Below are 14,318 nucleotides of genomic sequence, written 5' to 3' on the forward strand. Positions count from 1 at the left end.
ATATATATATAGATAGATAGATAGATAGATAGATAGATAGATATATAGGACCAAATTAGATGCACCAGTAGAAGACTGTGTTTGTCAGATTAAACCAAAAACTCAGAGGCCTTCGCATGAGGGAACAGATGGTGTAGATTCTTATGAATGGATAGTGTGACTGTCATAGTGAAGTAGTCAGTTTGTTAAATTTGGTCATTGAAAGTGAGTGAGACACCCTTTTTTTATTTTCTATAGCCTTATGAATGTAAGACAGTGTGATAGTAGTACTGTGTTAGCTTGCAGACAGAGTGAGATGGAGTGGCTAGCTCTGCAACCTCCTGTCCATTTTCTCCCCCGACCCCCATTCTTGCCCTCTCTCCCTGCACCAAAACCCATTATCTCCAAAGATAGCTACCTCAGCCTGACAGGACGTCAGAGCTACCCAGGTAAACCATTCGCTTGCCTTGCTGCTGGTTAAGCATACCTACCTCAACCAAAAGCCCCAGGCCTGTTATTGCCCATCTTTTTTAGTCTTTCTGGCAGTGCCAGTGTCCTGCGCCATCCTGCCAATGTCTGTGAAATGCTCATGCTATTGCCTTTGCCAAAAGGAGCCTTCGTCTGCTGACTTCCACTGTGCTTCTGTCTCTCAGACACTCCTACTGTAAACTCAACAAACAAATTTACCTACAAACTGAAGCTTTTCTTCTCCACAAGGAACTGGAGCTTCTCCCTCTGAACCTCGGTGTTGCTCCCCTCACTTGGGTTTGATTAGATGTGTTGTTGCCGGAGCTTCTGGCTCTCACATGTAAAAGTTCTCACATCTCCAGACACAGGAAGTATGAGAGAGTCTTCACTAATGATCTCCAGCCTTCGTATCAATGTTAGTGAAGCTCCCTCTGGAGAGGAGACCAGTGGAGAATGATCAAATAAGAGTTCCAACAGTTCTGCACATTCATCTTTTAAAAATGCATTTAGACAAAGCCTAAAGAATAACCCTCGTGGGAAAGAATGGACTAACAGAGCACCGTTTTCTCAGCCTGCTGTGGCTGAACAAGGTGTTCTAAGCACTTTCCTATCAACACGACACACAGTAGGAAGTGTATCTGGAGACAGGTGGTTGTCATGGAGTTCTTCTGTCGCTTTGAAGTATTTACTAACCATTTTCCTTTTTTTTTTTTGGTGACTCATTTTGCTTGAAAGATGGAATAGAACTTTCACAAAGTTAGCCACAAAACTAGTCTCCTCTGTTTTTAACCTCTCCAAATAGCGTAATAGGTGAAAGCCAAGTTGAGTGATGTCCAAAGATGCCAAATTGTCATGGTTTTCGTCCCTTCCTTTAAACTCTTTCAGAACATATTTGTTTTTTTCTTTCAGTGGTTAAATTAGCTGTACTCTTCATGTTTCCAGGGCAGCCATGATATTAAAATAACCAAACTCCAGAGGTTAGGCTTCCCATTAACCAAAGCAAAAAACACAAAACCCTCACATTTAGTACAAACTTTTAAGTCTTTTTATGGTTACCTTTAAGACATGAATATTTGTTTCTAGAATTATAACATGTAACATTTAAAATAATAACTCGTGAATATTGGATATATTTTCATATGTTGAAACCAGAAAATAGTAACTGCTTTTCTCTTTTTAATGGTGGAGTTGAAGTTGCCAAATAATTGTCTTATGATTAATATTGAAATGTGACCAAATACCTCATATGTACTTTACCTTTCATATGGATTCTTCTCTTTGACTAAAGCACATAAGTGTGACCAGTGCTTTTTTTTCATATTTTGTTTATTCAAGCTTTTCTTTGTGATGGTATATCTATGAATTTGCTGACATTGTTGACAGTTTACAACCTTGAATTCAGTGGAGCAAATTGAAAATTAAGAATTGAAAAATTGTGAAGAAGTTTATTTTACTTTCATATAGAGTAAAAATGCGTAAGTACATAGTAACACTCCCAGAGGTGCTGTAACTACTGTGCGCATTGTATTGAAGGGCTGTGAATGAACCGTCACTGATTTTAAGATTTTACATGGAAAAGCTGTTTTTAGTATTAGGGCTCACTGTTTTATATCTATGTTGACAGCATGTTGCTGATTGAAAGCAACAAGTATGATACCAAAAGATAAAATATATAAAAAAAACAGTAAAAGATTGAGATCCAGAGTCCAGAAAAAAGTGAAATAAGGGGATTTTTTGGCTGTTCTTTTGTAGAGCTTTTTATGTTGTAGTTTCCCACCCACCATTTGTTTTCTTCTGTTTAGATGGGAAATATGGCCAAAATTGTCGTATTGTTAAGTTCATTTTTTAAAAATGTTATCCTGTTATTAATAATAATAATAATAATGTAATTTGATTTCTTATTCCTGTCAATATTATTTTCCATTTTTTCTCTCTTTCTCAGTAGAATGAAAGAAGAATGTTGGTTAGAAATGTGAGAATTTGAAACAGAATAGTATGTTGATGGCAAAAAGTTGGGCATAAGGTTCACCACTGTAATATTACTGTCTCTGTTAGACGTTTCATTCCTTTAAGCTCTCCATTCTCAGATTATAGAAGATATTTATTCACAATGCCTGAAGCAGGTCATCATACAGACCATAAATGGCCATATTTTAATAAGCAACACTGAGGCTAGTTTAATTTAAATTGAACTTTTCAAAAAAAGTTTGACTTCAGGATTACAACACAGAGTACCTCACTCTAACTTTACTTGTATTTAACTTGTCAGTACTTCTCCATTTGCTGCTACTGAAAGTGTCACATAACTAAGAACGTCCCTAGAATATGCTTCATGTGCTGCTGACTGCCCAACATATCTATTGTTTAGTATAAATGATAGAGAAGTAGTGAATGACTGAATGCTTGTACCAATGAGAACACAATGCTTTAATGTTTGTATTTCATGTTTCTTTCAAAGTGTAACTGTATCATTCAGAACCAAACCTCCAGTAGCTTTAAACTGCTGTTCAGCTGGCACACCATGTTCTGAGGAATGATTTTGGCAAAGGAACACATCACAGTGACCTAGAACCCCTGCATTTTAAAGGGAACGAGAACAAAAGAGAACAAAACAAAATGCAAAGACAGCCTGTCAGAATTGGCTTTGGGATAATTTTGAGGGGAAAAAAATCCAGTAAGAATTGGCTCTGAATTTCTGAATTTTATACACACACACACACACACACACACACACACACACACACACACACACACACACACACACACATATATATATATATATATATATATATATATATATATATAGGTATGTATATGCAAACGTTTGGGCAACCTGGTCAAATGTTATGTTTATATCCTCTACAGAGAACACTTGCATACTTACTGTTTCTTTGCTGAATTTAACTTATTAGGGAAAAAATAATAAAACAAATATAGCCTGTGCAAAATTAATGGCACATGTTATATCATATGGTTTTTTAATATGTTGAACTTAGTAAAATTAGAATTTGTGCACTAAAATTTGCCCAAAGAATATGGCATATGTATATATTTATTCCCAGTAGAGGATGTATTGACTTATAATTACTTCGAAAGTCAACAAAATGTGTAATTTGACTAGGGTCGTTCAAACCTTTGCATATGACTATGTATTTCAAAGAGTTTGCAAACAAAACCATCTACTCGATCCTGCAGGACTCTGGTTACAGTCAAGCGTGCCTCAGCTGAAATAAATATGATTCCTGTTCTGATTCTGTTTTTATTTGGTTATACTGATGCCTATGTACCAAATAAAAGAGTGCTAAGTAGACATCACTGTCTGAGTAATTATTCTAATCCGCAGTTTACATGATGGATGTGTCTTCACAATGTCATATGTACACACAGTTTGAAGAATATGTTTCTTGACTATAAATGCTGAAGAGAACAGATGTTTGGTTAGTCAGATGTGTAGTTGCTGTGTTTTTGTGCATGTGTTTGGTAATATGTCTTTGTAGTGGCTGTGAATGGTGAGTTGGCATTGAGCCCATAGCGCTCCTGCTGTCTGCTAGATGTGCTCAGTGGGCACTGTGCCAGCTCCAGCAGAGCCAAGGTGAGTGCAGCATCAGCGAGATGAACACTACAGGAAGCAGAGATGGCACTTTTCACACTTTCACCACACAGAAGCGCTGAATCAGCACCGAGAGAAAGAGGACGTCAGATATGCTTTATTTAAACCTGGAGTTCTTCTAAATATAGATATGTACATTCTCTTACACTGACAGATTGTTGTTTGTTTACTTTATTTAAGATTTCAGTAACCTTGTTTATAGAAACATCAAGCCTTATTTACCTATAGCTACACCTGTTAAATAAATCTGTTTGCATTAGCCCACATTACAGCTGAGGACATTTTTTGCTTCTCAAGAAAAGTTATCGTTTCTAAACTTGTTATGACAGTAGCACTATCTAGCTTGCTTTATTTATTTATTCAATTATTCATACAGTAAATGTAATCAAATACAAAAACAACAAAGAATGAGGTTACAGTTTTCTGATTGGCAGATGTATTATATCCAAAGTATCCAGACACCCCTTCTAATAAGTACACTGGTTTTATCATAGGCGTTCAATGATTCTGTTGTGCCGCTGGTAAGGCCTGCATAAGATAAGAGATAAGAGTCTGACAACCTCACTTTAAAGTAAAAAAGGATGCAATTAGATCATGTAGAAATAAAAGTGTCAGAAAAAGTCCTCTTGAGATATACTATAGGTCCAAAAGTATCCAGACACCTCTTCTAATTATTGAATTCTGCTACTTTTAAATGCAGGCATTTGATTGTGCACACAGCTTGTAAAGTCATATAATAAATCATTTAATGTTTACTTAAAAAAAAGAGCACTGCTAATAGATTAGGGTGCTCTAAGGTCACCATGCTCAATGACAAGCACTGGCTTGGGGGATATAAAGCCCCCCAGCATTGGGTTGTGGAGCAGCGGAACCGTGTCGGCATGCTGGAGCTCCATCCAATACATTTGCGATGAGTTGGAATGAAGTTTGTGAACCAGAACTGAGCAACCAACACCAGCAGCTGACCCCAGCAATGATCTCATGGTTGAGTGCAATCAAATCCTGACAGCAATGTTCCAACATCTAGTGTAAAGCCTTCCCAGAAGAGTAAAGGCTGTTATCGCACCAAAAGGGCAGACAAGCTCCCTATTAACACCTTCGCTTTAGCTCTGTTGTTGAAAGTAATTGAATCTATGCACGATTAATTGGTAACTGCTTAATTAGTAATCATATCTGTATATAAGCAAGTGATTGAAAGACATACTGCCTGTAATTTACAACCTAAATGGGTTACCAAAATCATGTTGACAAGCTCCTGAAACACTGGTCTTCTTAGCACACACCCACGGCATCAGCACTGGCTCACTACTATGGTCATTACCATATTGAATAAGATACTGAATTAGTGATGAGGACTGAAGGACAAAGACATAGAAGCTATTAAAGTGATGCACAGCACTGCCACCCTTCCCCACTGTGTTTAGAGAGAAAATGCAGTATTTTCTGCCCCACCTTGTCTTCCAGAGTTTGATTTGCTCTTACAGACACATGTAGGTCTCCACTATGACTGCAGTTACATGTAAGAGAGCAAACATACTCAATGACATGACTGAAACTACGGGTTGCCAGGAACACACAACACAGAAACTCTCTGTGTTGCTCTGGTGTAGTTCATTCTGCTTAACAAACATTTCTAAGCCACATTATTATTTAGCAGTGACAGTTTTAGAAAGTAATTGCCTTAAGGTTGCAGACACACTCTTATGAATAAAGGTTCCTAAATAGTTCATGGCTTAAATGAACTGGTTTGGTATGGAACCATTGCATTATGTAAGGACTGTTCAACCTTTAAAAAGGTTTCATGGTAACACTTTAAAGCAAAGGTACATGATCTGACAGTAATAAAGACATTTACTGAGGACTAATTAATCAATAATTCACTAATCAGCGACAATCAATGTCATATATCAACAACCATAGCATTACATTATTCAGCATTAAATAACACGTCTCAATATATGAAGAGGAATGTAATGAAGGTTGTCTTCAGCATTTGAATTGATCAGGAATTAATGTGTACAGCATGCTAGAATCTCTATCAGATTAATTCTGTTCATGCAAGTTATACCATTACTACTTTCACACACAGCAGTGTCACACTGTTGTCTACATAGATTGTGTGACAACACAAATGTGAAACAATATTGTAAAAATTACACATTTTCATGGTTTGCCCAGAGTCAGACCACCTGACAGGGTGAACTGGACGTTTCTGACCATGACTTAAAAATGAAATTTTTTCCCCCAAATTTGTAAAAGGGCTACTAACCTTGGCACTGCACCCTGAAGGTCACTTATGGTTTTCCTTATGATGCAATAGCCTGTCCTTTTTTTGCAAAAGCATGTCAAGATGAAGTCCTTTGTTTTTGGATTTATTAAGAATATTATTATTTAGAATTTTATATAACTAAATTACCAAAAGCAAAAAGCAAAACGTTTTATACAGATGCACTAATAATTGTTTCTCAAAAAAGAAGTAATGCTGAATAGTTTGACATATGTGATTCATTTATTCATTCCAGCGCTCATTGGGCAGAAGGCAAGAAACACTCTGGACAGGTTGCCAGTTCCCAACAGGCCGTTCTTGCTGTGAAATGACCCACTGCTGCCCCCTACATACCATGACCTCTGATCCCTCAGGGGGCACTGCATTTAAAACCAGCATGCTTCTGTGATGGATATTAACACATAGGTTTGGGAATACTTTGACAAGTAAACACAGTTCATTTCACACTTGAACTTATATGTTGACAATGTCAAAAAATGCTGATGACTTCTCTGGGCTAAAGCTCATCTGAAATCCTTCAAATGATTGTTTATGGAAACAATGGAGATTGGGCCTCATTAGTTATTCTTTAGAAGAGATTTCTTCCTAAAACCCACTTATGCAGTTTCTGACAGATTCTGACATTCACCAGTGTTAGGATTTATTCTTAGGAAAGAACAGAATCTACACAGATGCAAGAGCACAAAGATTTATAGACACGTTATGAATTTGATGTAGATGTTTTTTCAAAGGACTGTTCTCAAGAATACATTTAAGAAAAAACTTACTGGCAAAAAAATCTTTAAACAGAAGAAGAAAAGGACCATGCAGATTGTTACCAGCATAAAGTTTGAAAGCCAAGATATCATTATTGGGTTAAAAAAAACTTAACACATTGTTAAGAAAGCACATTGATTGTATGAAAAGCAATAAAAGGTGTGATGAATAAAAGAATATGTCCACATTGTTTCTAACTTATCTAATTTGAGAGTGCAGTAAACATCATTATTTCTAAATTGTTTCTATCTCATTAATGATCTCTTAAAGTTTTAGAGATAGAGACAAGATGCAGCTGTGTGGTCAGGGAAGCTGAATGACTCACATTCAGGATGCTGCGGTCCAGCAATGTCTGCATTCGAGCACAAAGGTAAAGAGGAGGAGAGTGTAGTGCCCTGATGGCGTCGCCGTGGTAACTCCTTACCCTGACGAACTGTCAGAAGCTCATCGCATGACCTCCTCTCCACTCCCATTCTGCAGGCACACAGCATATCTATTATTCAGGGTTCTAGAAATACTCCTGCCCCACCAGTTACCACCACAGAAAATGATATGCCTTCATGCATTCGTTTTCTGCTTTCTTCAGCACTTTCTGGACCCAGTTTACTATAATGAGACGGTCAGCCTGATTAACTGAAATCAAACCACTGTGATTAGAATTCACCACCATGTTGGCAATGATCTACTTCATTAAACCTTTGCAGTTATTCTCAGCCAGATATCCTCTGCATATGGAACCAAACCAGCATTTTAATTGGTTTAGGACAAGCTTGTTTAGCTGCCAAAAGAATATAAGTCCAATAAGAGCAACTAAGAGCAATCCTCACTGCTTTTATCACACCACACACATGCACACGCACAGTGAGCTCAGCTGCTGTGTTTGAAGATAATTAAGCTCGTTCCTGTTTTAGTGCAGGAGCCGCAGCTCTCTGAGTGACATTTCAGTACAAAGACCTGTTTAGGACATGAAGAATTATCCAACATTTTCAAAATCAATACTGTCTGGACAAAGACAACTGAAATTATGGCATTTCCATTTCATTCCCAATTCAGATGTGCCTTATCTCAATCATATTACTGCCTCTAAAATTATGCAAGGTAAAAACAAGCTGAACGTTTTATAAGTATGCTTATCCTGAAGACAACCTATTGATTTAAGTTGAAATGATAATTAGTAAAATGAACTGATCTGTTATCATGATGTTTTTGTGCTGGCCATCAACAGTAATTCACCCCAAAACTGTGAAGAGGTCTTTAAAATGATAAATAATATGAATTATTCTACCAAATCAGTTTAAACTGCAGTCCCACAGTAAAAAACTAATCAGAAAAACAATTAAGTATAAGGACCTTAAATATTTCCAAGGATTCTGTTATAATCTATTTAAATCCAAGGCATTAATAGAGTAATCTTAAGCTAAAAGGGTTACAGGGTACTTTCTATTGAGAAGTGGCCATTAATGGAAAGGGTAAAAGGGGGGTAACAAAGTATTCAGAGAAACAGATGGACTACAGTCTGTAATTTTAAAACTACAAAGTGCTGCTATATGGTAAGTGGAGCTTACACTATATTCCACTGTTTGCTGTTCATTATAATATATTGTACTGTATTGTGTGCACTTGGCAATATAGCTGACTTTGACTATCCACTGCATCTGCACCATGCTGGTGTTTACCGTAGACATTCATTTCACGGCAGTTTGTGGAATTCTCTAAATAAACATGAGCAAAAATTTGTGTTCTACAAAAAAAAAAGAAATGTTCACATAAACATTCACTGATGGAATTCAGCACCTGCCCACTGGCTTTTATTATAACTGAGTTTTAACTGAGTTCAATGTAGAGCGAGTAATGTCTTTTCCAGTGCAGATTGCTTTAGTGGCCAGGCTGCTGTAGTGCTGTTTCATAATCATGCCTTCCGCCTCTCCCTCTTCTATAGGAGCCTCATATTAGCTTCAAGTTAACTGCAGTTTCACCTTTAAGATGGTATGTAAGTGGGATGTGGTTTGACAGCAGCCATGCAAAGTCTGAAGCCCTGCTGAGTCCCAGAGGAACAGCCAGGTTTGGGAAAGCCACTTTAGAGGGCTCATCCTGACTTATTCACTCTTTGTGTTCCTCTCAGACTGAAACTATGGTGTTTACTGCAGAGAGCGGCTCCACTTGTCCTGACACTCTGAAGCTGTGTTGATCTCAGGAGATGAATAGCTGGCTGTTATGTAAATCTATAGTCTTCATACTTACTTCTTCATAGTTTACAATTGTCAAGCGTCACATGTAAGCCCTCACTTTGAACAGTCTGACATAAATAAAACATCATCAATCCACACATATTTTGTCCTATATGTCTTTTATGGTATGACTGACCAGTCAGTAAACAAACCTGGATCTGAAAAGAACATTCTAAGAGTGGAAAGTTGAAAAGACTTTTTAAAATCACAATATACAAAGCTGTAGAAATATCATAGGGCATTTAAGGATTTATTAACAATAGTGATATGAATTGGGGGTCGCAATGTCTACAACACAAATATAGGTCTTTTGTTCACTATCCCAAACAAACAGTGAACACATATCTTGTTCATTTATATATATAATGGTGAAATCAAATGTCTAAAGCTTTTCATCAAATCATAGGTAAAAAATGTCTCAGGTGCCATGTAGCATATTTGATATAATAGCTTTCTGTGAGGTAGCTTTCAGAGGTATTAAACACTATTGGACATCTGATTCCTATCATCACCACTGTGAACAATTCAGACTGAGTATGTTTCTCCAGAACAGAGCATTTCACATCAAACCACTGTGAATTCCTTAGGTTAAAGCCCCCCAGCTTTAGGCTATGAAGCAGTGAAAGTGCATTCTCTGGAGTGAAGGAGTGGCATTTGCGATCCAGAACTAATCATCCAACTAGGTCTGAGAGATAGGGAGATGTAATTGGAATTGTTGATGATGGACAAGTAGCCCAATGGCAATGTGGTGATTAATGCCATTTTGGGAAAAAAACTGACAGAGATTGGAGTAATTTACCATTAAACAGTTCAAAACTATGTTGGGAAACTGGGATAAACATGTTGCTTCAGTGTGATTTGATGCAATAAGACAACCAAGCCAAAGTGACTTGATATTACCCTAATGGAGCTAAGCTGGCTCTAACCTTAAGAGAGAAAGTTCTTCTGATCTCAGTGTACACCTGGTAAAACAGAATCTGAAAAATATTAATAATTATTATTATTTAATTAATATTAAATAATAATTGATCATATTAATCAACTAGAAATATTGCCCAAGTCTACACCCAACATCAGTATCTAACCTCACTAAAGCTTTTGTGGCTAAATGCAATTAAATCCTCACAGCAATATTCCAAAATGTAGTGCAGGGTGTCCAATCTTATCCACAGAGGGGATAAACTCACTGTTCACGCCTTTGATTTTAGAAGAATTATAAAGACTCTGTTAAAAAGTCTGGGTGGTCTGGCATTTATGTCTCCTTCACAAATGGAAAGTCTGCCATGTAAATAAAAAGATGTGGGTGTGCATGTGTGTAAGGGAGGGTTAGAGAAGCAGGACATGGAGGTCACTAACCCAGCTGTTGAGGTTTCTCAGGGCAAAGTAATGCAAAGCAGTGTCAAAGGCAGAACAGTGGGTTTACCCTTCATGCCTCAAAATAGAACCCCTAATCACAGAAGCATTCTTATCAGTGACATAGAATGACACCAGGAGAGATAAGCTATCAGTGTAGCATATCTAGCACTGCTCACCAAATCATTTGAGCAACACCTTCATATTGATTTGTTTAAGCAACTACACTGTCGTGGAGTGAAAGGCGCAGATACCAGATACTGCAGTAGTGCAAATGCGTTGTGCTTCTTTCATGACAGAGTGAGTGCTCAGATATGTTAACTTTTTTGGACTGTTCTGCCCAAGTAAGACAGTCTTAAAATGATCTGGTGCTCACTAATTCATTTGTTGTCAAAAGACAGTTTAATATTGAATTACCAGTAAAAAAATCTAACTCAATTCTCCTCTTGTCTCATAATTAATCAGCTAAACTGGTGTCTGAGGACTGCATCGGTATGACATTGTTTTCTATAAAAGTGGATGAAGATATGTTGCATAGATAAAGCCAGCAGTATAGTATGATGCGTACCAAACCATCTTTAAGTCTGAATTTTGTCTGTACATTTGTCCATTTGTATTGATAACAGTATGTCATACACTGTCAGAAAGCACATAAATACAGGGGTTTGGGGATTTGGAGAAACGTTCAATTGCACACAATATGTAACAATATGAACATTTCATGACATGGGTTGTGCTTCCCTGAGCTGATTAATCTGATGATCATGAGCACATCAGATTATATAAGAGTATTTGAAGAGAATTCAGTCACAACTTGGTGAAGGACCTAACTTCAGAGGATGCAAATTAACTATCTACAATTGTCATTGTACGTTCATCAGTACAATATTGATCAATGGCATCTGGTGAAAATTATTCTAATTGGTTCTAATATTCTAATTTGTGCCATATTCAGGCAGTTTCAGCAACCATCCCAATAGTATTTAATACAAACTGCAGGATGCCAGCTCTTTGTGAAAGTCAGTGATTATTTAATTGTTATTTTAAAAAATCAGCAAACCATTAGTTAACAGAAATTGTTATTAGTTGCAGTGCCAATGTGCTCAGACAGAGGCTACAGAATGCATTATCAGATTAGTAATTGAGTCTGGTTCAGAAACATGCACAGTAAAATCAGCAAAAAACACTAAAAACAAAATATTAGGAAATTCTGGAGCCAAATAATGGGACATATGGCTGCTTTGATCTAGCCAAGCCTTTCTGTTGTACCAGTTATGGGATTATGGGAAAAGCCTCGCACATCCGTTTTACCCTTTTTCGCTAGTCTGTTGTGTGATTTTTATGCCGGATTGTCACAATTGGCCCCTCCCAATCCTGTCCATGTGCGTTTGTTTTGTTTGTTACCTAGTCCAGCCCCTTGTTTTAGTGACGCCTGATTATTCTCACCTGTTTCCACCTGTGTCTTGTGAACCCTCATTAGCCCTCTTGTATATAAGCCCTGTGTTTTCATTAGTCTAGTGCTGGTCTTTGTGCTGATCTTTGTCTCTGTTGTTGTTGGTGTTATCTGCTGCATTGGTGTTTGCATTGTTGGTTGTGTTGGATGATCTGTTCTGTTGGATTCTGGTGTCTGTCATGTCTGCCCCCCGATCTATCCGTGTTGGCTCTTGGGCCCTGGACTGTTTCGACTATGACCCTGGATTTGCCCTTAAATCTCGCTTATCTCCGCATATGCATCCGTCTCCTCACTCCCCGTTACACAGATATATCTAGACCAAACTCTTTCGTGTGCAGTTTCTCCACCAAAATTTTCCTTTCAAATGGATTTTGGAGAAGAGATTTTATTGAATTTGGAGGCAGCTGAAATCCTGTATCTTGAGTCATCATTGTTAATAGAGGTGAGGTGTCCCAACTCCACCACTGACTGACTCTCTGCTTGGGGTAATAATTGAAGCACCCTTTAGGCATCAGATTCAAGGACGCTGACTGGCCGAACTTAAGTTGATACGTGCCTATCTTGTGTCAGCAATGGTCCAAAATTGGTTGTGCTACTGCTCTGACTGGGCGATATTTTACTCCAGAATAGAGAGGAAATGAAGAGGAAGTTAATTCCTATGTATTTTATATATTGTATTGTGACTGTGTCTTCTTTAACACACTCATACAAATAAATAGTTATTGGTTATTTTTAAAATAAATGTATTTTAAAAAGAAAAATGTACAGACATTTCCACCAGGAGGGCAGTGTCCTAGCGCCCTCTATTGGCCAGCTGCCACTGATGTTAATATCGCTCTTAAGACCTAAACAGTGTGCTGGGCCCTCTTTCTAAATTCATATTCAGATTCAGATTCCTTTATTGATCCCAAGGGGAAATTGCAATTGTTACAGTTGCAGCCATTTATGTAAAAATAATCACTTTACTAATAATTTAAGACAGTATAGAGAATTTACAGTATGTACACCAGATTTAAGTACTTAAGAATATAGTAAGGTGGCGGTGATTGTGATAGTAATATGAAACATCAGGTATAAAGCAGTTACAATTATTTAAATTATTTAAATTAAGTTAGTGTCCCTCTGAGTTATTGCACACACAATTGTTATTATTGCCCATATGAACAGTTTCGTATTGAGTTTTGTGAATCACACACTGAGGGAGGAGTTATAGAGTTATAGAGTAGGCAGTCTGTGGTGCATTTTGGTAGAGTGAGCCTTGAGCTGAATGAGCTCTTGTGTCTCATCAAACCTGTGTATTTGACATTAATATGTAAACACGTATGATGTGGTCCGAGAATGGAATGAAAAATCAGACAGCAGCTGCGCACACCCACCCTTCGGAGCCCTGCTGGTGAGATTCCATATAAATAAAAATAATGTGTGGCCAAACTGTAATAATGTGTGGGAACGACATGCTAATGTGTGGCCACAACTTAAGGTGTAGGAACTAGATAATTAAGCTATGGCTACGAATCAGTAAGGTGTGGGAATGAGATCATGCCTTACTAACTCATGGCCTGCAATAATGCGTATTATTGCAATTTTTAAATGATGTCACCCCCAGGACTTCATGCACACCATATATTAGCATGTTTTTTCTCCTGGCTCAATGATGCTACTTCTTTCAGTTTCACATAGAATGGCTTTGGCAGCTCAGTGTAGTTTGCTGCTGCTGTGTGATGATTTACACATGTAGTTTGCACAAAGTTTACTGGTGCACATTAGCTTCCATTACTAATGTAGCCTCATAGCTTTAGTGCTAAAGTAAAGAAGCACATTTTTTGCATTACAAGTATTGCATTACATCCAGAACACAGTTTATGTAAAACTTACAGCATGTCCTCTAAGCTCATGAAGGGTAGAAAGATTAACCTGCTTGTCTGTCTCTCCCACTTAGGCCTTGTTTATGAGCATGACAGGAAAACCGAGCCATCTGGCTTTGCTCATAATTAAGATCTGATTCTGTGGTTTCTCAGCATGATATTCAACTACAGAACAGCCAGGTTCTTCCTACTGTATGACCATAACTCAACTATATAAAAATATTTCATCTAGTTTTATGATTCAGAGTAATGGAAGGTTGTTCAGTGCTGTGTGTTTATTGATGTGCTGTATATGGAATGTTGACCCAGTAGACCATTT

The sequence above is a fragment of the Pygocentrus nattereri genome, chromosome 3 (assembly GCF_015220715.1).
Source record: "Pygocentrus nattereri isolate fPygNat1 chromosome 3, fPygNat1.pri, whole genome shotgun sequence".
Classification (NCBI taxonomy): domain Eukaryota; kingdom Metazoa; phylum Chordata; class Actinopteri; order Characiformes; family Serrasalmidae; genus Pygocentrus; species Pygocentrus nattereri.